Source organism: Chlamydotis macqueenii, chromosome 1, assembly GCF_036417535.1.
Source record: "Chlamydotis macqueenii isolate bChlMac1 chromosome 1, bChlMac1.mat, whole genome shotgun sequence".
NCBI classification, from domain to species: Eukaryota; Metazoa; Chordata; class Aves; order Otidiformes; family Otididae; genus Chlamydotis; species Chlamydotis macqueenii.
Window position 1 is genome coordinate 124,955,451 of NC_141556.1, and position 20,694 is coordinate 124,976,144.

The 20,694-nt window shown below is 41.1% G+C and overlaps 1 protein-coding gene across 2 annotated transcripts in view; it reads right to left on the reverse strand.

Annotated features, from left to right (window-relative positions):
- LANCL3 (LanC like family member 3) overlaps positions 1-20,694 on the reverse strand; it is a 34,532-nt gene that overhangs the window by 11,081 nt on the left and 2,757 nt on the right. The window lies entirely within an intron of this gene.

The following is a 20,694-nucleotide window of genomic DNA, read 5'->3' on the forward strand; positions in this document are numbered from 1 at the left end:
TGTTTAAGTTCACTCCTTAAGCTGATCTTTTTCTACCAAAGACACAGGCTGGGATAGTTCTGGGACCCTTCCATGCACTGACATGGTCTTTTTTCTTTTTTTCTCTTTCAGAGGATGCTAGCACCCGAAGCCATGGAAGAGTAGCAGGTACAAAGACAGAGGGGTTTGCTTCCCTTTAGTGTTACTTCAGTTTGATTCATGTACTTCTCCTGCCGCGCAGTGGGAAACCCAGCTCCAAGTGCACAGCAGTCTCCTTTCCTTACAAGCAGTGTCAAGAACATCCTTCTTTAAATAAAAAAAAATTTAAATCTCCTGAAAACTTTTTCAAGGCATCAGATTAGCTTCTGAAGCACTACTGATACTGTTGCTAATGCAGGATATTTCATGCTGTAACAGCATCGTGAACAGTACTTTCTAGAGAGCACACTTTCCCAAATTTCTCATATTAACACATGACAGTGTGTATAGACTCAGCACAAACACTAATACGGTTGTGTCACACTGTAAATTCCTTGTCATATTGGAAAATGGTACTTGACTGCAACCTGGAGTAAAGCAGACCACTACAGATCCCATTGGTATTTCTTGTTTTTAACATGTAATTTCAGGGGGTTTTGTTTTTAACATGTAAATTTGGGGGTTTTTGAGACTTGCTCTTTGCTTCAGCAGCATTCAAACAGCAATGTCAGTCCTGTCCTGTTTTGTGGGTCACTAATCATGAGTCCAGTCAGAAACGGAAGGTTGCATTTATTCCTGATGAATCAGATTGTTGGTAAAGAAGACAATACAACACTTTTGTTATTGCTAACAGAGTAAAAGATTTCCACAGATCTCGCTTGCCAGGACTGAGTAGCACTAAACCCATCAAATTCTGCTGTTAAACCTGTCCATCAGAAAGGGAAAATTTCAGACATGGCTGCAGATGAAGTGTTGCAGAAAAAGGATGGAGCACAACTGTTACTGTAGCTAGGAGGGTGTCTTGAGAGCAGCTGGTGCCGCTACACAGTTTGTCAAATGCAATGAGTTTATGGCAGCTGCAAATGAGTCAGAGATTAGCACTGCACGGATACTGCTTTCATTCTATCTATGCTCCCTGCACAGGTAGGAGGAAGATTATTAATGTAAAAACCTCTTCATCAGTAGGAAATCCTTTGACTCTGTTTAGTCTCAGTCAGAATGTACATCAGTACACGAGTCCTGCAGTTACCTTGTGCCAAAACTGCAGCACAGAGCTGTCGTATCCTGACGGGAGATCTCTCCTTCTGCACTCTAGATATGTGTCCCTGACAACTCTGCATAATGATGATAAACGCCTTCCAAGCTGGGCACCTGGCACTCTGGTTTGAGTAACAGGCAGCCCAATGTGTTGTGACTGTGCTGCCCCGGGATCCCATCTCATTTTTAACACCAGTAAGCAAGCAACATCTGCTCTGCCCATGTATTTTGGATCAGCTTACTTCCCCTTAACAGCGGGTCTGCTGATTCATTGGAAGTGGATCCATGCCTTCATCTGTTCCACAGGCCCTTCTTGTTGTAGCAAAGTGGCCTCAGTGCTTGAATGGGTTGATGCACGCAACCTACGTGAAGGCATAAAATACATTCTTCCAGCTCCAGAGCAGCAGGAAATAGGACTAATTTCTGCCTTTGCAAAAGATGAAAACTTTGTAACATGGATGAAAGACCTTCCCCAAATATTGCACTGACCATAGCAGTGCCTTTAGTCTGAACTCAAAAATGATACAAGCCAAGTTTAATTGGGCACCACCATTTGCTACTGGGAACTTAGGCAGACTCTCCTTGGAAAAATGAATTTATTAGTGTTTGTACACATCTGCAGGTCAGCATGAGATGGGCGGAACTTGATCCTGAGTCAGTCAGTAAAGGCTAATATTTTCACAGGGAAGCTGACCTAAGCTTAGAGTTCTACAAATGAGAATGGCTACTGTATCTAGAAACCAAAGAAAGTTGATAAGCACTATTTTAAGATGTCCTGAAGGTCTCCAGAAAGAACTGGACACTTCCATTCCTTCTTTCTTTTACTTCATCTGGAAGGGAGAGCACTCAGCACCTGAAAGCGCACTGATCTAATAAAATGTAACGTATTTACTTCTGAGGAGTATAATTGTGCAGAGATAAATGTTCATGCTAGGACCTCTTATGATTATGAATCATATTGCTGCCTGAAGACATAGTTAATTTTGAAGGTACCACTACAGATAGAAGTTAAATCACGCACTGGAAAGCACTGTTGCAAAACGTAAGAGGAAACGAGGACACCTCTGGTTCATCTCCAAAATTTAAGCTCTGAGAAACTTAGTCTAGTTTTCTATGGGAAACCGATGAAGTTCCTTCAAACTGATGCTTGGTTAAGAAAGACAAAGGGACAAGAGCACTGTGCATCACTTCGTGCATCTGACTTAACAAAACCTTACTCCTGCAGTGACCTCTCTCAGCAGAGGCTATGTTCTTGGTGGCTGGTGAGCTCTCGTACTCCTTTTCTGGGCTGGGAAGGGCCAGCTGGGTGATACATTGCAAAAGGTGCCACAAAACAGAGATGAGTTGGCGTAATTGGCCCTGGGACAGCCAGAAAGGGGCTAAAGAGAGAAAGAGAGATAAAAGACTGAAAGAGCTCCTGGGCCACGCAGACCATGTTAACTGTGTCTGAAGAGAATGGTCAACATCCAAATTCAGTGTGGTACTGGCCTGGAGAAAACAGTCAGCAGTTTGCATACAGCACATTTGGATAACTAAATGTTTTTCTACCGTACCCTTCGCTGAGGCATCTCTCTGACCAAATAACTGTGCAGAATCCGCATAGTCACAGAACCTTCTATTGGTTTCCAGCTCATCACAAGTACCATTTTTATGTTGCAATTGTATATAAAATAAAAGCTTCACTTGTTTCTACAACAGTAATAGTGTTGTTCATGTGAGATCACCAAAAAAGACAAATAAAACTAAAAGATAACACTGAAAGCAACTATGTAATACAATAAATAAGAAATGTAGGACAGGGACAGAGAAAGATTAATTGCTAGGTTCTTGACAATATCTCCAAGACTGTTCATAGTTCAATTCATCTTAAGTAATACCGTCATCTTAATCACTTAGAGTGACGGAAAAGGTAAAGAGCCTTTTCAGTCTCATGCACTATTTATTTTTTTCCATTTGTCAAAGTCATTTAGCCTATTAAATCATTCCTGTGGCTTTTAATATCAAAGTCCTCTTTGACCTAAATGGGTCTTGACTTGGGGGGTGTTACCTCTGGCAAGTATTCTGTAGGAAATGCTGGAAGTTCTACTAGTTAGTGTAATTTTTAACAGATATAAAAATGCAATAATATGACCCCTAGGAATGGAGTCCAGTAATTCACTTAGCAACCAGGTCAATAAACTGGGGTTTCTATGTCATGTAATTATTCTTGTAAATTCTTGTTATTCCATGTCTTGCCAATAATACTATGGGGCCGGCTCACAGTTTATTGAGATCAATAACAATTTTGTCTGAGGTAGTAGCCTTTAAAGATGGAGACTACAGGAATATAGCTTACTTGACAGAGTAAAATGCTGACCTTGCTCGCAGAAGTTGAGCAGAGAAACCTAATAGACACAACTAAGCAAACATCTAACTCTTCAAGGACTGATCCTACTCTCATTTTAGTCAGTTTGAAGGGAAGTGACCAGTAGATACATTCTTGTTCTTCGCTCTACACCAATGCGGAGTGCATTACTTATATGCAATAAAAATATTTGGGTTTTTTAAATAATTTTTGTCTTCAATTCAAGGCTGCGTACACTCTATGCTTCTACTGAATAAAGCTGCATTTATAAGCAGTAGTTCTCGCTGGAACTCCTAGAAGAATTTTGCCTCATGCTAACAAATATTCTCAAGGAGATTGTTCCTCGTCACAAGCTGGGCAGCATACCGTCTTCCATATCTAAATGAAAGAGGATTAAAAATTTCAGTCAAGGTATGAGTCACCACTCCCCTGCAGCTAGAATTCCAAATAATGTTTTCTATTTTGTGTTGAGGCAGAGCTTTACACTCTTGATGTAAAGCTTCTTTCCTACTGCAAAATACATTTTTTGAGGAACTAAAAACCTAGCAATAAAATGAAATACTGCTGTTTATACACCCAGCATCAAAATGTACTGGACAGAACTATCTGATCTTGCCCTATATTCAGTTTGACAGGAATTAATTTGTCTTTCAATTTGTCTTTCTGCTAGGTCATGGTTCACAGATGCAGCTGTGACTGTAGGACACAGGTCAAATTTCCACTGTTTTCCAGGAGGAAATGTTTCAGTAAGGATTACAGGTTTGGGCCTGGAGTACACCTGTCAAAAACATTTTATCACTTTTCAACTAATCTAGCATTACAATGTAAGCAATTGCACATCCTTTTACTTACACACGTGAAGTGGGTTGCTGGGTATTAGAACTTATTTGTTCCTCCATTTTTTGGCCTCCTCAGAGTTTTGTTTAGTATTGTTCACATGGCTGCAACTCAAAAAATATGCTGAGTACATTTGAAACACAGGAAGATAGAGACTTCATTCTATATGTTATTAAGCAGTCTTACATTTTTTCCCTCTTCATGTTGAAGATACTGAACTCCTGACCTTTCATCATCATCCAGTCCTCTTATCTTCCTCATGCAACAATTCCCAGTCCACCTCTAATGCCTTTAGGCTCGTTTTCCAAGCCACACTGGGAATTCCACTCCTCCCTCTACACAAGTGAGCATAATTCATTCACAGGCTTAGCAAACTCAGTAAGAAAACAGATATGCCTCCTCAAAGCCTTATGGCAGAAGTGTCAGAACCAAAACAAAAATGATGGGAGAGGAGAATGGCTGAGAAGAGAAGCCGAGCCAGAGCATCCATTTCACACTCAAATCCAGACTATTTCCCTCTCAACTCAGAAACAATTGTATTGAATGCTAATGACTCCTGCTACAGAAAGCAGCATTTGGAAAACTATCCAGAAAAGACTTTATAGCTTGTTACGGTGCTAAACTTGCAGAGATGAACTACAGAAGCATAGTAAAGCAAAATACTATTCTTTTCCTCATCTGTTTCAAATTATGGTTCAAGAAAGAGAATATGGTTGCTGCCAGTGATAGAGGCTCCCAACCACAATGCTTTCAATGTTGTGGGTTTTTTTTCCCTGTTTAAAAACAATAAAAGCTTGGTTTTACATATTAAGATGCTATGTAAGGATGCATGGAATCCTCTGATGGTGGCTGTGTAATACATGCACAGTTGTAACAGTACAGTACCTTAGAGGAGTCCTTGACCTTCTCAAAATCTTACACTCATGGAAGAGAAGGACCTAGACTATAGGTGACAACTTGCATAGTGCTGTAAACAGCTCAGTGAGAATCTCTCCTTAGTGTACTGCAGCATTGTAGCAAGCAAACCAAAAATGTTAGGATGCATGAGTAATACTGAAATGGTTATTAAAAAGCTACTTTAGTTGTCATTGCTTTGTTCTTTCTTCTGATATTTCTCCAGGTCTGTTTTCCCATTATCAAAACAAAATAAAATAGAAAAAATCAAGCAGAAACAGATATTTTGGAGACAAGCAAGAGATTCTCCTAAGAAGTGCAGCTAAAAAAACCTCTGGACAGGAGGTAATTAATGTGATAAAGAACACAAAAAGTCCATGCTGTGCTGTATGTAACTCAGTTCGAAAACCGTTACTCAAAGCTGTTCTGCCATTATTGTGTCTCTGCCATGCAGGAACAGTTTCTTTCCATGCTTACACTTCAGGTGACAAGAAAACAGAGTGACTTTGGAGCCCGGAGTTTGGAGCACTTCCCTCCAGGCTCTACTCTGAAGAACATTTGAGTGTTTTATAGGGGTAATTTCAATCAGAGCTGCAGTAAGAGAGACTTGCTGTAGCCATCAGCACACTTGGCTTAGAGGCATCAGCTTAAATTCTTGCACTGTGTCAGAAAAAGAAGGGATGTGAATTTGAATTACCAGGTTAGTGATGAAATCTCAAGGTTCCTGCATATAAAAAGGAAGAGACTATTACCCCCACGTGGACTGTAATTTGCTCAGAGCCCAATTTGGTCTTAAAACCAGTAAGGGTGACAAGAGGTGAACACATTTTGTCCTTGCTAATGGGAAAAGACACGATGCTTAGTTCACTTTAACTCCACAGCAGGCTAGACCTTGCCTGGGGCTTTGTGAGAAGAGCACCTCTAGCAAACCAGGAGAGACTGGAAGAGGGAGAGAGGAGCTGGGTGGGATGTGCTCCCCAGCTGCAGTTCTACAGCCTCCTTTGGAGGAGGTAGAAATGAGTTACAGCAGGTGAGAGGGAGTGCAGACTGCTACTACTGTGGGAAGGCAACTGGAAGGAGTTGCATAAACACCCTGGAGAAAAGAGAACACTATAAATCTGTACCAGAGCTCTATGGATGGTGAGTGATGCAGCTGTTGGCTTATGACTTTTGGCGTGGCTTACGTGCCCCACAACACAGCACTCTCGGGTTTTGCATGCCTATCAAAAGACGCTCAGCAGACTTCAAGGGCATAAACTAGATACCTTGGACAGTTAGGCACATCCAATCTTAATCAGCAGGGGGGAAAGTTTTGGCTAAAAAACTTTGGGATCTTGGCATTCAGAGTGGGGTTTAGGCAATAATGGAAAGGCCTGAAGAATCATAGAGTGAATCCATAATATCTCTGTTGGGTGACACAGCCACGTTGGCAGTCCAAAATTTCATTGACTTTCTGGATGCCATGTTGTGTTTAATTCTATCAGGACTGGTTATGACTTTTCACTTACAGTAGCTGTTCATTCCCATGCAGAATAAATGCAAAGAAACATAACGTTAATTTACATTAAAGTAAGCACAGGACTCTGAGGTGCTATCGTGTTAAATCCAGATGTACAAGCAACGATGCAGCACATGTGCAGACAACATGCTAACACTCACGCAAATTAAGTAAACGAGTAACTCAAGCCCTGTCATGTTCAGCTTACTTGAATCTCAGTTTTTTCCTAGCAAAGAGGATAAGTACTATAGATAATTCTCCCCAGATACATGTACTCGTACTGTTAAAAATAAACTTTATTTTAGCTCATTTTGAGCTGTTTTCATACTTTCCCTCTGCCTGTGTATGGTATTTGGCACCTGTCTCAGTTTAAAAGCCAAAGCAATTCTTATCCAGTGAGCTGCCTCTTCTGGATCATTAATGATGATAATACATAAGGCCAGTTCCTACATCAGTCCTTTATTAGGAGTTATGATTGGCTTTGCTTGTGGTCTTTCAGCCAATTCCAAATCCACAATGTTCCCATCCCAGCCAGCATGAATTAAGTTTTCAGGGAAGATTAACTTTGACACTGCATCAAAAACCCTATTCAAATGTAAACAGGGTATTGGCTACTGCTCTTTCATCAGCCACTAATTTTATAATTCTGTTATTTGCAACAAGTGATCTTGTTTGTCTCGCAAGCCTTCTTTATTCTTCTCAGTCATGCTACTTTATATGCAAAGTTCTATTACGCAAATATTATGAGGCATGTGACATCCAGAAGCACGTCTAAATATTTGCTGCTAAGGAACAGCGTGGCTACCCATGAAATTAGTTAAATGAGGTAAACGACACAACAGCATCATTCACAGGCTAACAGAAGCATAAATTAGTCACTTTAAAGTAGCACCAGCATTGCTTTCAAGCAAGGGTAATTCTAGAGAACTGGCATGATGCTGGCATCATGTCACTTTTACTTTGCGTGATGATCTGCAATTTGTGCCATGCCAATAAACCACTGAATGAAGTATCAACTTAAGCTCCAAGAAGAATGCTGAAAACGTACCGCAGGAAAACCAAAGGTGATCGAGTCCTCTGAGTCATCTGAATTTTACTCTACTCTTAGACTGTGGTAGCAGTCTGATGTAGTAAAAATCCTAATGATCTGTGTGTGGCTCCTAGATCCTCCCAGGCACATTGACAAATGTGACAAAGACAGTTCTGAAGCAAAAGACAGTAACAAGTTTCCAGTGGCACATAGTGCTATTAGCATTGCCCAGAAATAAGCCCACAACTCCAATACAGCTTAAGTCGTACTTCAGATACAGACAGTCACTTATAATTCAGTACTGCCACATTTCAAAGGCAGAGTAAGAGTCATGGGATTAATTTGAGATAGTGTGGGATACTGTACTCTTTAAAATGTAGCTTACTTGTTAAGTAATGGGATCACTGTCTGTACTTTCCTCCTGGTTAAAAGATTGCCACTTGGTACTATAATAAAATTAGGAAAGGGTTACCAATCTTCCCTTTGCGCAACTTATTCTCAGTTGTGACTGTGTATAAACCAAGCATGCTTTGGGAAAAACAGACTGCTGTGCCAGAAGGCACAGTTCAGATTACTCTAAAAGAGTTCAAGCCTCACGCAGAAAGGAGGAAGAGAAGTAAGAGCCACACAACAAATTATACTACTACCACTAATAATAAACAAACATTCACTGCACTTAGCCATTACTTTGCATTTGAAGATCTCAAAGCGCTATATATTACCTAATGGGAATTACTGTTACCTCATGCTAAAGATTACATCTGGGAGCACTCAACGCCATGCTTCTCTTTTGCTGGATTTGTCATTTTACACGACTGTTCTCTGCAGCCCTACAGGAGGAACTGTGCAAAGTGAGACAGGAAGGCCCAGCCAGCTATTTCTGGACCTACAGATGACAAAATGTGTTTTCCAAGCCAAGCTTGTTAAGTTAAACTATATGTATCTGAAATTCTTTGCCAGATGCCTTTCCTACCTGTGCTGTGTGCTTAATATTCTGATGCCTTTGGAGTAAAGCAGCTTCACTTCAAGGGCCCAGAAGGACATGGAAGTCCTCTGATGTCTGTCTTGCAAAATTTGAAAAACATCTCATAATTCATTTATCAAGGAACAAAGAAAGTTGTGGGTAACAGGAGTCTCATGCATACCTTTCCTGTCACATGTAATTTGACTGTGAGCCAGCCACTTTATCCCATAAATACGACAGCCTAAGCGAGCCTTCTTTCAGTGCTCACCGCTAGGTAGCCTGGCTGCACGGCGGTGATCTCCCCTTGAGCTGGGACACCTCTCAAAGTTGCTCCTCCAGGCAGAGAGACCTTTCACCAACGGCAAATCTTTGGTAAGCAACTGATCTCACACATAATCCTGTACTGTGATAACTTCAATTTTGGATTGGTAACTTTGACTGCATGCTGACTTGATGCTAACGAAATATTATCTAAACTTTGCATTTATAATCCTTTAGACATAAACCGCTAAGTTTGGATCCAGCTGCAGCCAGACTCCTCTCTGAGAAGTTTAGAAAGCAAGGGGGGCCATTCTGAACCTCATGACTTAATGGGAGGGTCCTCCTTAACCTTTGCATCTCTGGTCTCTCTGTGAATCATTCTAAGCTGAGTGTAACTCATTTTCCTTTGTATGTTTTTCCAGGCAGTAACTGACAGAGTGAACCTTGCTGTTGAACTGTGTTAAGTTGCACTTTTGCAACACCATTGATAGTGGTTCTTTAAGCAATTTAAATCACTCCTTTCATGTCAAACTGGCGTAGTTGGCAGGATCCTAAATCAAGATTCGCAACAAACTGGCAGAGTCGGCAGGATGACGAGTAGTATCACTAATTACTTACAGAAGCATGGAAAAGTCTGAGTCCCAGATTCTCAGAAGAATGCGCTTGTGATAATTGCCATGATTGGGAAGGTGTGGAAGAACAGCTAAAGGTGGCCAGAGGGCATACAAAAGATGGAAAAGGGAAAGGAACTATTTGCAAAGTGCTAGACACTTGTTTAGAAGCTGCTTATCACGATAGGAAGAATAACAATAAAAGGGACTAGGACCTAAAAGAAGAAATAGAAGGCAAAAAGGCAGTTGAATTAATACTATCTTTGGAAACTGAGCAGCTGCAGAAACAGTTACAGAAAGAAAAGGAGAAAAGACAAAAGTTGGAAGAAAAGATCGAGAGGATGCTCTTGTGGGCCTTGCATTCCCCTAACCCCATGCAAATTAGGAAACTAATAGTGTCCTCAGAGGATCAAGATGGTGATATTTAGGGTGATCCTGATGACTATGATGAGGAAAAAGATGACCCCTTGTTCCCCTCAGCCAAGCACTATATAAAGCAGAATACATTCTGACTCCAATTGGCCCACAATGACAACTGGTGAAACTTGTAATAGATACGGGAGCACAAATTTCAATACTAACACAATAGGATGCTGAGAAGCTGCGTGTGTGACCCAGACAGCAGAGAGTTAAAGTAACTTGAATAAACAGAGCAAGTGTTATTTGCCAAACCGTGAAAGTCAATTTATGGCTCCCAGGGAGAAGTGCATGTGGTCTACTTGCTTTGTGATTAAAAAGCACAATGAAAATATTTTAAGTTTTGATGTTTTAAGCAGACGAAAGTGGCACTTGCCAGATGGCAGTGTGTGGCTCCTCAGTACCAGTACGAACCCCAACCCTGGCAGAAACTGTGAGGCTACAGTGCGTGTACTCCACGCAGCCCCTGCACTCACAGATTCTAAGATTACTAATGTCTCGCAGTATCTGACTTCTGCTGTGGTATGAACTGGAATCTCTGACGTAACAGCAAATTTGGAGTAATGGCATGTTGTTTCAGAACCCACTCTCCATACAATTCACCTGTCTTGCAACTCTGAAAGCCATATGGGAGACGGTGTCTGACAATCGGTTACCAGCACTTAAATGCCAACACAGCTCCACTGACGGCTGCAGCACCTAATAGCACAACATTAGCAGCCACACTACAAGCAGCCGCGCGTCCACAGACGGCAGCGCTAGATGCCAGAGATATGTTCTTTATGGTCCCCTTGCAGGAAGAAATTTGCTTTTACTTGGGAAGGTATATAACATACTTTTAACAGACTCCCACAGGGGTATAAACACTCACCCACGATGACTCACGCTGCGCTGCTGAACTTTTACAGACAGTCTCACTTCCTCAGGATGTTAAACTGTACCAATACATACATTATATTCTAATCAGAGGGACCTCCCCTGAAAAAGTGGGGGAAGTGGCAGCAGCAGTGTGGCAGGCACTATACAAAGCAGAAGCTGAAGTTCCACCTGAAAAGTGTCAGGGACCAAGTAGAGAAGTAAAATTATTTGGTACTTGGTAGATGGCAGGTAGTGCAGCAATGCCACTGGACACCCTAAGTAAAATCAAAACAATTGCAGATGCCCCAGTCTAGGAAAGAATTACAACAGCTTATGGGTACCTTAGGGTACTGGAGGAAACACGTACCTGGATTTTCTATCATTGCTCACCCACTGTACTCACTTTTACAAAAAGGAAAACCATGGAAATGGAACCTGTGTGGAAAAAAACCACCGAGACTTGTATTTACCAAAATTATGGGATGTGACTTTTAACTATTCAGCTCCTGTCACAACCCACCAGTTGCTACCATCTAACTACACACTGTATCAAGACTCATTGCCTAGCCTATTGGAATCAATCTCAAGTGAGAAAACTGTTGCAACATGACTTGAGTCAATTGCTAAAACGAATTCTGGACAACAGACAAAGAACCCTGATTACCGTCCATCATGATGCAGAGAAGATACACCATGTCCTAGAAAGGGTGAAGAAAGATGGAGAACACCACTGGTGGGAAACTTTTTTGAATGGTCATAAACAGCAACTAGAATTTTGAATTTGAGGCTGCATCCAATTTTATTTTTGCTAGTTTTGACCTTATTATGTTTACTGCTTATAATCATTGGGAGAGTTGGGGCTGTTCAGCCTGGAGAAGAGGAGGCTCCGGGGAGACCTTATAGTGGTTTTCCAGTACCTAAAGGGGGCCTACAGCAAAGATGGGAAGAGACTGTTCAGTAGGGCCTGTTGTGACAGGACGAGGGGTAATGGTTTTAAAATAGAGGGAGACAGATTTAGATTAGATATTAGGAAAAAATTTTTTACAATGAGGGTTGTACAGCACTGGAACAAGTTGCCCAGAGAGGTGGTGGAGGCCCCATCCCTGGAAACATTCAAGGCCAGGTTGGATGAGGCTCTGAGCAACCTGATCTAGTTGGGGATGTCCCTGCTCCTTGTAGGGGAGTTGGACTAGATGACCTTTGAAGGTCCCTTCCAACCCTAACCATCCTATGATTCTATGATTCTGTATATCAAAGTTTGTCAAAAAATGAAGCAAATGACATCAATGCAGCATGAAAAACACATACAATCAACTGATTCTGTATGTGAAGTGGTATATAACTAACATTTAAACTAAAGAGCTTATCAAATAATTGGACTCTTACTACTGATCTGCAATAGGCCACATTTTTACGACACAGAGGCAAGAGGTAACCGTACTGCCACTCTATGAGTTGATAAAGCGGATTGGTTGTAGTCACGGGGTGGAGTGTGACAGGTGCACTTGACCCCTTAACCAAGCCAGCAGTAGTTTGGTGCAGGCTCCAAAGGAGGTACAGGCCTGAGCCGTAGCTGGACCAACTCCTCCTCTGTTTTCAACCTGTTCTCTGAAAACCCACAAAGGAGCAGAGTGACACAGGGAGCATCGATGCGCATGAGCTTGGAACACCAATAATGCAATTAACACATGAATAGTGGGTGGCTTTTTCAAGATTCGTTTATCAAGGAACAAAGTTGTAGGTACAAGGAGTCTCATGCATACCTTTCCCATCTGTCTACATTTTGTCTTCTGGATATCTAGCAGCTGTATAAACATAATTCCCAAGTATTTTTGCTGGCAAAATAAAAAATGTGTATGTACAAAAGCAGCAGCCTGGCATAAGGAAGCTCATGATTGATTCAGCTGCGCAAGACCAAGAACAAACAAATCAATATTTATTTAAAGAGCCTGAAGAAGTTTGTTTTGCTGTTCTAATACTAAGAATTTTCCCCAAGTTCACATTTGACCAACTTATATCTAATAAAATTTAAACAGCTACATGTGGAACATGTATCTTGGGGTCCATTGCTATTATAACTGTAATTTTGACTGATTAATAACTGGCTTAGCCTTAGAAAACTAAAACAATTAAGTGAAACATTAGCCATTTGACAGATGGCAAGTAGAAATATCTAGAGATGTGGAGCTTTAAAAAGGGATGAAGAACCTTAGTGAAAATAGCACGCTTAGAGTTCTATGAATATCTATGGCACAGGTAACGCTTCCAACTCCTGCCTGTAGTATTACTTTACTACAAAACAATCTTTGCTTTTGTTAGGACAGTTCTGGTAAGCCAAAAATCCACCTTTGGTGACATTGGATGAAGCTGTAAGAAACTTTTATAAAAATAAAAGCATAGATTTCCATTGACTCGTGCTGCTGGTGAGTCCAAGAATACATAAAATGGCCCTCACTGAAGAGGACAAAACTAGGGAGAGAGACAACACTGAGCTTTACCTTTATGTTAGTAACAAAAGTAAATCACAAGAACAGACTAAGTTTAACCTTCAGACACTTCTTCAGATTTCACTAATCCCTTGATTTCTAATGTGGACAAAAATAATTGTCTTAATATGGTCCTCTCAAACATATCGTTCCAACTATACTTCCACAAAGGAACCCTATCACTTCACAGATGTCCCCTGAGTATATAACAGCAGATCTGGTGCTACAACATAGAATAACATATTCCCAGTTTTAACCACGGAACAAAGGAAAGGAGATTCTCTAGTTGGCATTAATGACACAAAGCTCCTCTGTTGAAGAAGCTTCTCATTTTGCGTATCACAGCAGAGCTTCTGCGGTTCAATGACTCCCTGGCTTTACGTGACCCCTACCTACTTCAGCTGTTCAGAAGCTTTTCCTAACAAATACCTGTCCATGTAGTAGCGGCTCATTAAAATACTGCTGGATAATAGCAGGTCATGAGCTGGATGTGAGTCAGTGTCACGCTGGTGTGAGATACAAACACCTTACTGAGCTGTATTAATAGCAACAAGACCTGGAAGAAACATAAAGTTATTTCTCTGCTCAATTAGAAAGGCCCGTGCCAGAACTATGCGTCCAACTTCCGGCACTCTTCAGGAAAGGCTGGAGGGAGGCTGGCAGAATGCAATGGGAACAACTAGAGGAGTAGAAAACATGTCACACATTGGAAGACTGGGAGGATTACAATAGTTTATTTAGAGAAGATTAAGGGTAGAAATTATAACAGTCTTGAAATATATTAAGAGCTTCTGTAAAGAGGAACAGAATTTCTCACTATTTCTCAACGGACAGGACAAGGAATACCAGGCTTAAATCACAGCAAGATTCAGATTAGCCATTAGGTTAGACTTTCTAACAGGGAAGTTAACAAAACAGCGTCTCAGAGAGTCCAGGCAGACAGCAGATCCTCCATCACTGGAGGAGTATGAAAAGCAGGTCAGAGAGAGGCTGTCAAGGGTGACACAGGCACAAGTACACTTGCCTGGGCGCTAGAAGGCAGCCTGAACTACCTCTCAAGGTCCCTACCCGTTCTTTGATTCTGGTAGGGATATCATTTGGTTATCAGGACTGAGCAGACAAACTGCAGAACACTGCGAGATGGAATATGCAATACCCACCATTTTCCAATCCTGCACTGACCCACCGGTGGAGAGCTGCTTTGTCCTCTGCTGATTCTAGCCCCAGGTCCACACACTTCTAAGATCAGCCTCCACTTTCTCTACATTGAAATCAAAACCTGATTAATTACATTACAATTACATTAATATTGTACCAATGAGGGACTAGAGATAGTTTGTGAAGAAGATGGGCCACACAAAATAACTAAATGCCTCAGACAGCTAGAAGGTGTATTTATCTGCCACATTTTTTCCCCTGGGTCGTTCAGTACTATCTAGCATTCATTCCATCTCACTCATGATCCACTGTTCTTCAGCAAGAGACATTAAGCCATTAAAATGAGGAATTCAGGAATGCTGATCTGATGCAAAAATAAATGTATGGTTCTACTCTCAGAAATCAAAATATACCAAGCTGAGAAATGCCAAATGACTCAGTAACAGCTTGGACTGCTATTAAGATACTTCTTGATCATGTTTGCCTAAAACAAAATAGCTATTTCAATTATTCTGCCTTGCTACTCCTACAAAAATTAATCATCCCACTATCACTTGAAAATAATCCTACAACACAGATAAGAAATAATTGGTTTTGACAGGGTATTTTCATTGACCTCTGTTGTAATGGAGTGGACAGAAGGTTACACAGCATCACTTGGTGCTTAATCTCATGCTTGTCAGTGGTCAAAGGACTGCATGACAGACACAGACAAAGAGGCATTTTGACAGACTGCCTTATCAAAAATGGTGACCTGATTGCATATTTGAGTTCTGATTTTTTAAAAAGAGGATAGAACAGAGAAGCTGGCTGATAAACAAAACCTCAAACCTCCAGTTATAGCAAACGCCTTACACCATGCTGTGATGGGATGCTCCCGCAGCAGCAGAGCAGGCTCATGGAGCTTACCTATCCTAATTGCCTTCCTGACCCTCTCTACAGAGCTCCTCTACTGCTTGGAGGCGAAGCTGAAGGCAGCGGTTTACTGGCTGAGTAAACCGCTCTGCAGTCATTAGGGTGGTAGGTTGATTTTAAGACTGCCCAGCTGAATTAACAGAAAAGTAGGGTCTACTGATTTAATGGAGGAGAGAGGAAAGAAAAGGATGGTTTCTATATTTGGGCTCTGCTAGTTATGGTTGCATAGCTGTGCTATGATTTATGTACAAGTCTGATGATCTAACGATCTGTATTAAATGACTACTTAGAAACTTAAGTCTCAAGTTTATCCCTCCATTTCAGTGCTGTAAAGTGCTGGGGATGTTACACTTTCATTGGTAATTGTTGTTAGCCTCATGCCCTTTTCTTCCTCTCAGGAGGAGCTCAGTCTTTCACATTTCTGCTTCTTTAGCCTGGTACCAAAGTAAGGTTTACTAACAAAAGCATTACCATTTAGGTGACATACTAATTCATAGTATTATATGCATGTATTTGGAAAATGTCAGTGCCAGAAGTAGTACAGCAACGTTCATGAAAATGCACATATTTGCTTCCAGACATCAAGTAGTTATCTCAGTTATTCCTTAGAGACAGAAAATACAGAATATAAGACGTAATGTTGCACTCTGAATTTGCAAGCACTGAATGTGACGACAGCTATTTTTGTAAGTGTATGCGCCTAAGCACAGAGAATATGGTGACAGAAGAGTGACAAAAACCAAACAGACAAAAATAGTAATTTTCCTCAACGAAATGTAGCTTACTCCTTAACCCATTTTTCCCTCTCTCTACTCTTCTGTTGAACTTCTGTCTTATTCTAAATCGAGTACATCAGTCATCAGATTCACACTAGTTTGCTAGAGAACATGATTTTAGTTTTAAATCTCTCCTGCTCCAGTGTCTATGTTGTTTCTTGCCTTTTCCCTGTCATCTTTGAATTCTGCTATCCCTCTGCAGCCCTCCATTTTTATATTTTTACTGGTAACTTCCTCTTTTGCTTTTTAAATATTTTTTATTGGCTCTTTGTTTCTCCTCTCTGTTCAGCGTCCATCAAATGTCTTTTTTTCCCCATGCCTGCCCATTTCTCTGCCTTCACACACTCCACCATACACACACTCCTACACACGCACTCTTTCTTTCTGCAATGTCATCCAGTGTTAGCTGTGAGTTGCCACAGTTAACTGTGACTTTTGGTGCTTTGTGAGAACTGTGCCAAAAAATCACTATCAGCCTTTGTCATTGAGGAAAACATAAATGTCAAATATAGTTATCTGCAGAAACACAGTATTGTAATGAAGTTCTTTGACATGTGTATAAAATACAACATACAAAAATCTGAAAAACATGAGGCAATAGATTTGAGAAACTTCTTGCAGTGTGCCACCAACTGATGACAACTAACTAACTCGGCAAAGAACAGTAGCTTCCACCTAAGCCCTGTACCTCTCTGCTGGAGAGATCCCCTGCCTCTCTGCTTCAAACACTCCGATGGCTCCAGATGCTTCCAGAGATTCAGTCACTAGATACGCTCCACAGGTCCAAAGAACTGCTCAGCACCTTTTCCACAAAGCCACCCTCGTTCCAGTTCCTGCGTTTTGTTCCTCAGATCTCACCTTCAAGCCAGGAAGACCACAGAGGCAGCACTCCCTGCTCTGCAGAGGACAAAGACACTTTTGTGTTCAACACCTCTACTTCTAGCAGATGAAGGAGCAGCATCGACATGCTCCAAAGGGTAACCTAAAAGTTCCCCATGGTAGTGATGACGAAAATTACTCAACTGACAATGTTTAAGAGTTAGCTTCCAGTGAATTTTAAAGGAGTTCGAAGAAGGATGGGAAGGTAGAGATCTACTTTGGACACAACAGATGCCCCTGGAGAAATATATTTCTTATTTTGTTAAAGATTGGTATTATAACATCAGTATTACAGCTTGGGTTGCTTTTTCAGCAGAGGGATGCTGCTGCGTAGGCAAACATTCTTCCAACAGTACAAAGCAGTACAGAGATATGACACTGCTTTTGTACAAAACTGTCTTTTTAGAAGACGATGGCAAATTAACACCGCTCTTCAGCTATAAGCTCTTGAAATCCATATTTCTGCAACAGAATACATAATGTATGTAGCTAAACCTGTGTCAGTCAAACCTCCAGTCCTGGCAGGATCCACACCAAAACTTCTGTACTACAGTGCTTTTTACTGGCAGTTAAACAATACACTTGAAATTCAACATTTTCAACTTCAAATTTTCTACTTTATCTCTACAACTGAATATTCAGCATCCACTGTGTTGAATTGAATCCAGGTGGTCATTATCAAGGTATCTCCATTTCAGAATATGAAGGCTGTTTGAAATAAAAAAGATTTGTGTTGCCCTGCTGAAAAGAAACAAATTCTGAAATGTAGACTCAAACTATTTCAGAATGCTTTCTGAAAAAATTCCCTTTGTTTCACTGTTTACTTTAGAAAACTGCTATGTTCAATCCCAGTTTAAATTAATCAACGTAAGCAAATTAATGCAAAATCTAGCCCCTGTGTCTGTTTTGGGAAACCATGGCTAGAAGAATGTACATTTAAAAGAGGCAGGCTAGGATCAAAAGCTTTTTAGCTTTACTGTTATCTCATTTTAATCCTCTGTGGCAAAAACCGACATCCTGACTGTGTAATGGCCTGTGTAAAATGAAATAATGAAATCAGTACAGCTCCAGCTAGCACCATGGTATTTGACATTTCAAACACCACAATGTTTCAGATAAACTGGCAAATTCTTCCACAGAGAGAAAGGACTTTAATGGGCACAGAGAAGGAATGAGATCTCACCTCAAAGGACAACGTTTCCCTTTCAGCTGCAGGTGAGATTAAAAGCTTAACATGGAGACCCTGCACTACAGCACTCAAAGGTGCAGCTCTTCTATCGGGATTTTGCAGATCTCCCTTTCTAAGAGCAGTCCGTCGAGCGTCTTTCATAAACACTATGTTCAGCATTAATACATTTACAGTCCTCTTTAAAGAGTTGCAAATGAACATGTTCTAGGCAGGATTCAGGAAGCTACTTCCTCTCACACTTTCAGAATTTTTTTCTAAGAGGTTGAAAAAAAACCCCAAAACGTGAAGCGAAGTAACTTACAATAGTCTTTAAACACTACCTAGAAGGAAGACTCTAAGGAACAAGTAGCATCATCTACAGTTGTCTCAGGAGTTGAAAGAAAATAATTTTCGTTAATTTATGTCATCTCCCATAATATTACAAAATACACTGGCTGGACTTGTCAAGTCCCATGCACTGCACATCAGTCTGTTCCACTGCCTTTTAAAGCCAGTCCTACCACACACCTTCCTTGTTGTGGCACCCTGAGCCCAGACATCACACAGCAATGTTATTTCTGTTTTTCATGTACCAGGTGAAGTTGGCCACCTTGATTTGCAATCTTGTGAGGTCCAGGAGAAAAGAGGCTCTGGTAACAGACAGCAGCCAGAGTAAGTACGGATTGCAGCAGGGCTCTACACTCAACAGAGTCCTCCCAGAAAGATCAGGAAAGGAAATTGAGATGCCCCTCTGCCACAAAGACAGAAAGCTTAATCACAGAGTGGCATGAAAGAGCTCAAGGTCTCTGCAGGCTCTCAAGACTCGCTCCAGTGGCTCAGCCCCCAAGGGAACTGGTTTGGTTGTGTTGCTGGCATCGTGTGCTGGTTCAGCTTGTCACCACTGCAACTGCAGGCAAGGGTCTCTTATGGTGTCCCCAACGTCTTTCAAAACTACGGTCTCTAAAGAAACCACAGCATCAGTGAGTCATGCAAAATGCTGCCCTGCCTCCTACGTGGTACACTGCTATCCATCGCTGCCTTTTCTGCTGCAACCCAGAGCTAGTGGAAGCCAGTCAAGCCCATCAGTTCAGCCAGTTATTAAAAGAAAATCTGAACTGTGCTAAAAAGCTGTAACATCTTAGCAGATGGTGATGCAAGAAGCCACGTGAACTTCTGTACCTTTTCCTCTGTCATCTGACAGTTACATTGCCAGAAGGAAGTGCAACTACCAAGACACACCATGCTCCATCCATCACGGAATGGGACAGAAATATCACTGAGAAAAAAATGAGGAGAGGACAAAATACCACCCGAATAGGGGAATGATATCAGTATTTTAATGGTATCTTACTACTGTTTGCACAAGCAAATAGAGACTGAGTGAAGATAACTAAAAGCAAGGCTGACAGATTTCCCCAAGAATAAGCATCAGAAAAAGAGGTACTTGAAGAAGACAGAACAGCAACAAAATTTCCCCTGAACAGTGGAAACACAGCAGTTAAGGACAGCCAAAGTACATGCACCTTACTTATATGGACCTTATACAAATGACACATTGTTTCTGCCAAAACAATATTTTACCCATCTCTACCTGGGAAGCACCAACTACAATGTAATGGAAATTAAAGAAAGGATGAAAACAAACATTTTTCCTAATGCACAGGGCATCATGAAAGTCAGATCCTGTTAAGCCTTGACTGTTGAAGTAATCCTTACTCATGCAAAAAATCCCAATTAATTAATCAGGGAAAAAAGCTGTATTAGCCTAAAGCTCTGAAAACCAGCTGAATGCAAATGCCTTCTTTACATGAGGTCAATGTTTTTCAACAGACAGTCCAGGTCCTCAGACCTCCTGAAGAACATGTGAAGCTTCAAAACACCGAGATCCTTTAGCAAGAAACTGAAGCATCAGGGCACAGCAGCTGAGCTTAATTGGTGTTTACTGAAATAAAGCAGCCTCTGTCCTTCCCTACCCGGAAAAAAAACAAAAACCAAACCCACAACATAAATTGTAAAATTTGCTTGAAAAGCTTTTCTTCAAGGGCAAGCAATTTCTTCTATATAGGTCACCATTTGACTTCTTCAGAGGAAAAAACAACCATATGGGCAGAAGCGGCTGTATTTCAGTGTAAGGAATGGATTTCACTTTGTGCTGGAAATGTTTGCACAGCATCCTCAAAAAAAAAAAAAGTGGGAAACAGGAAAACATGCTGCAATGAGCCATGTGAGACTGTGCACAATCAAATTACAGGAGGTAGCATTTTCCAGTGGTTTGAATCACAAGACATTGCTTCTATTCTGGGATGTACCTGGCTTACCGTTTGACCTTGGGTAATAAATGACATGCACTCTCTCTGGGCATCCCTTTCCCCATTTGTAAAAA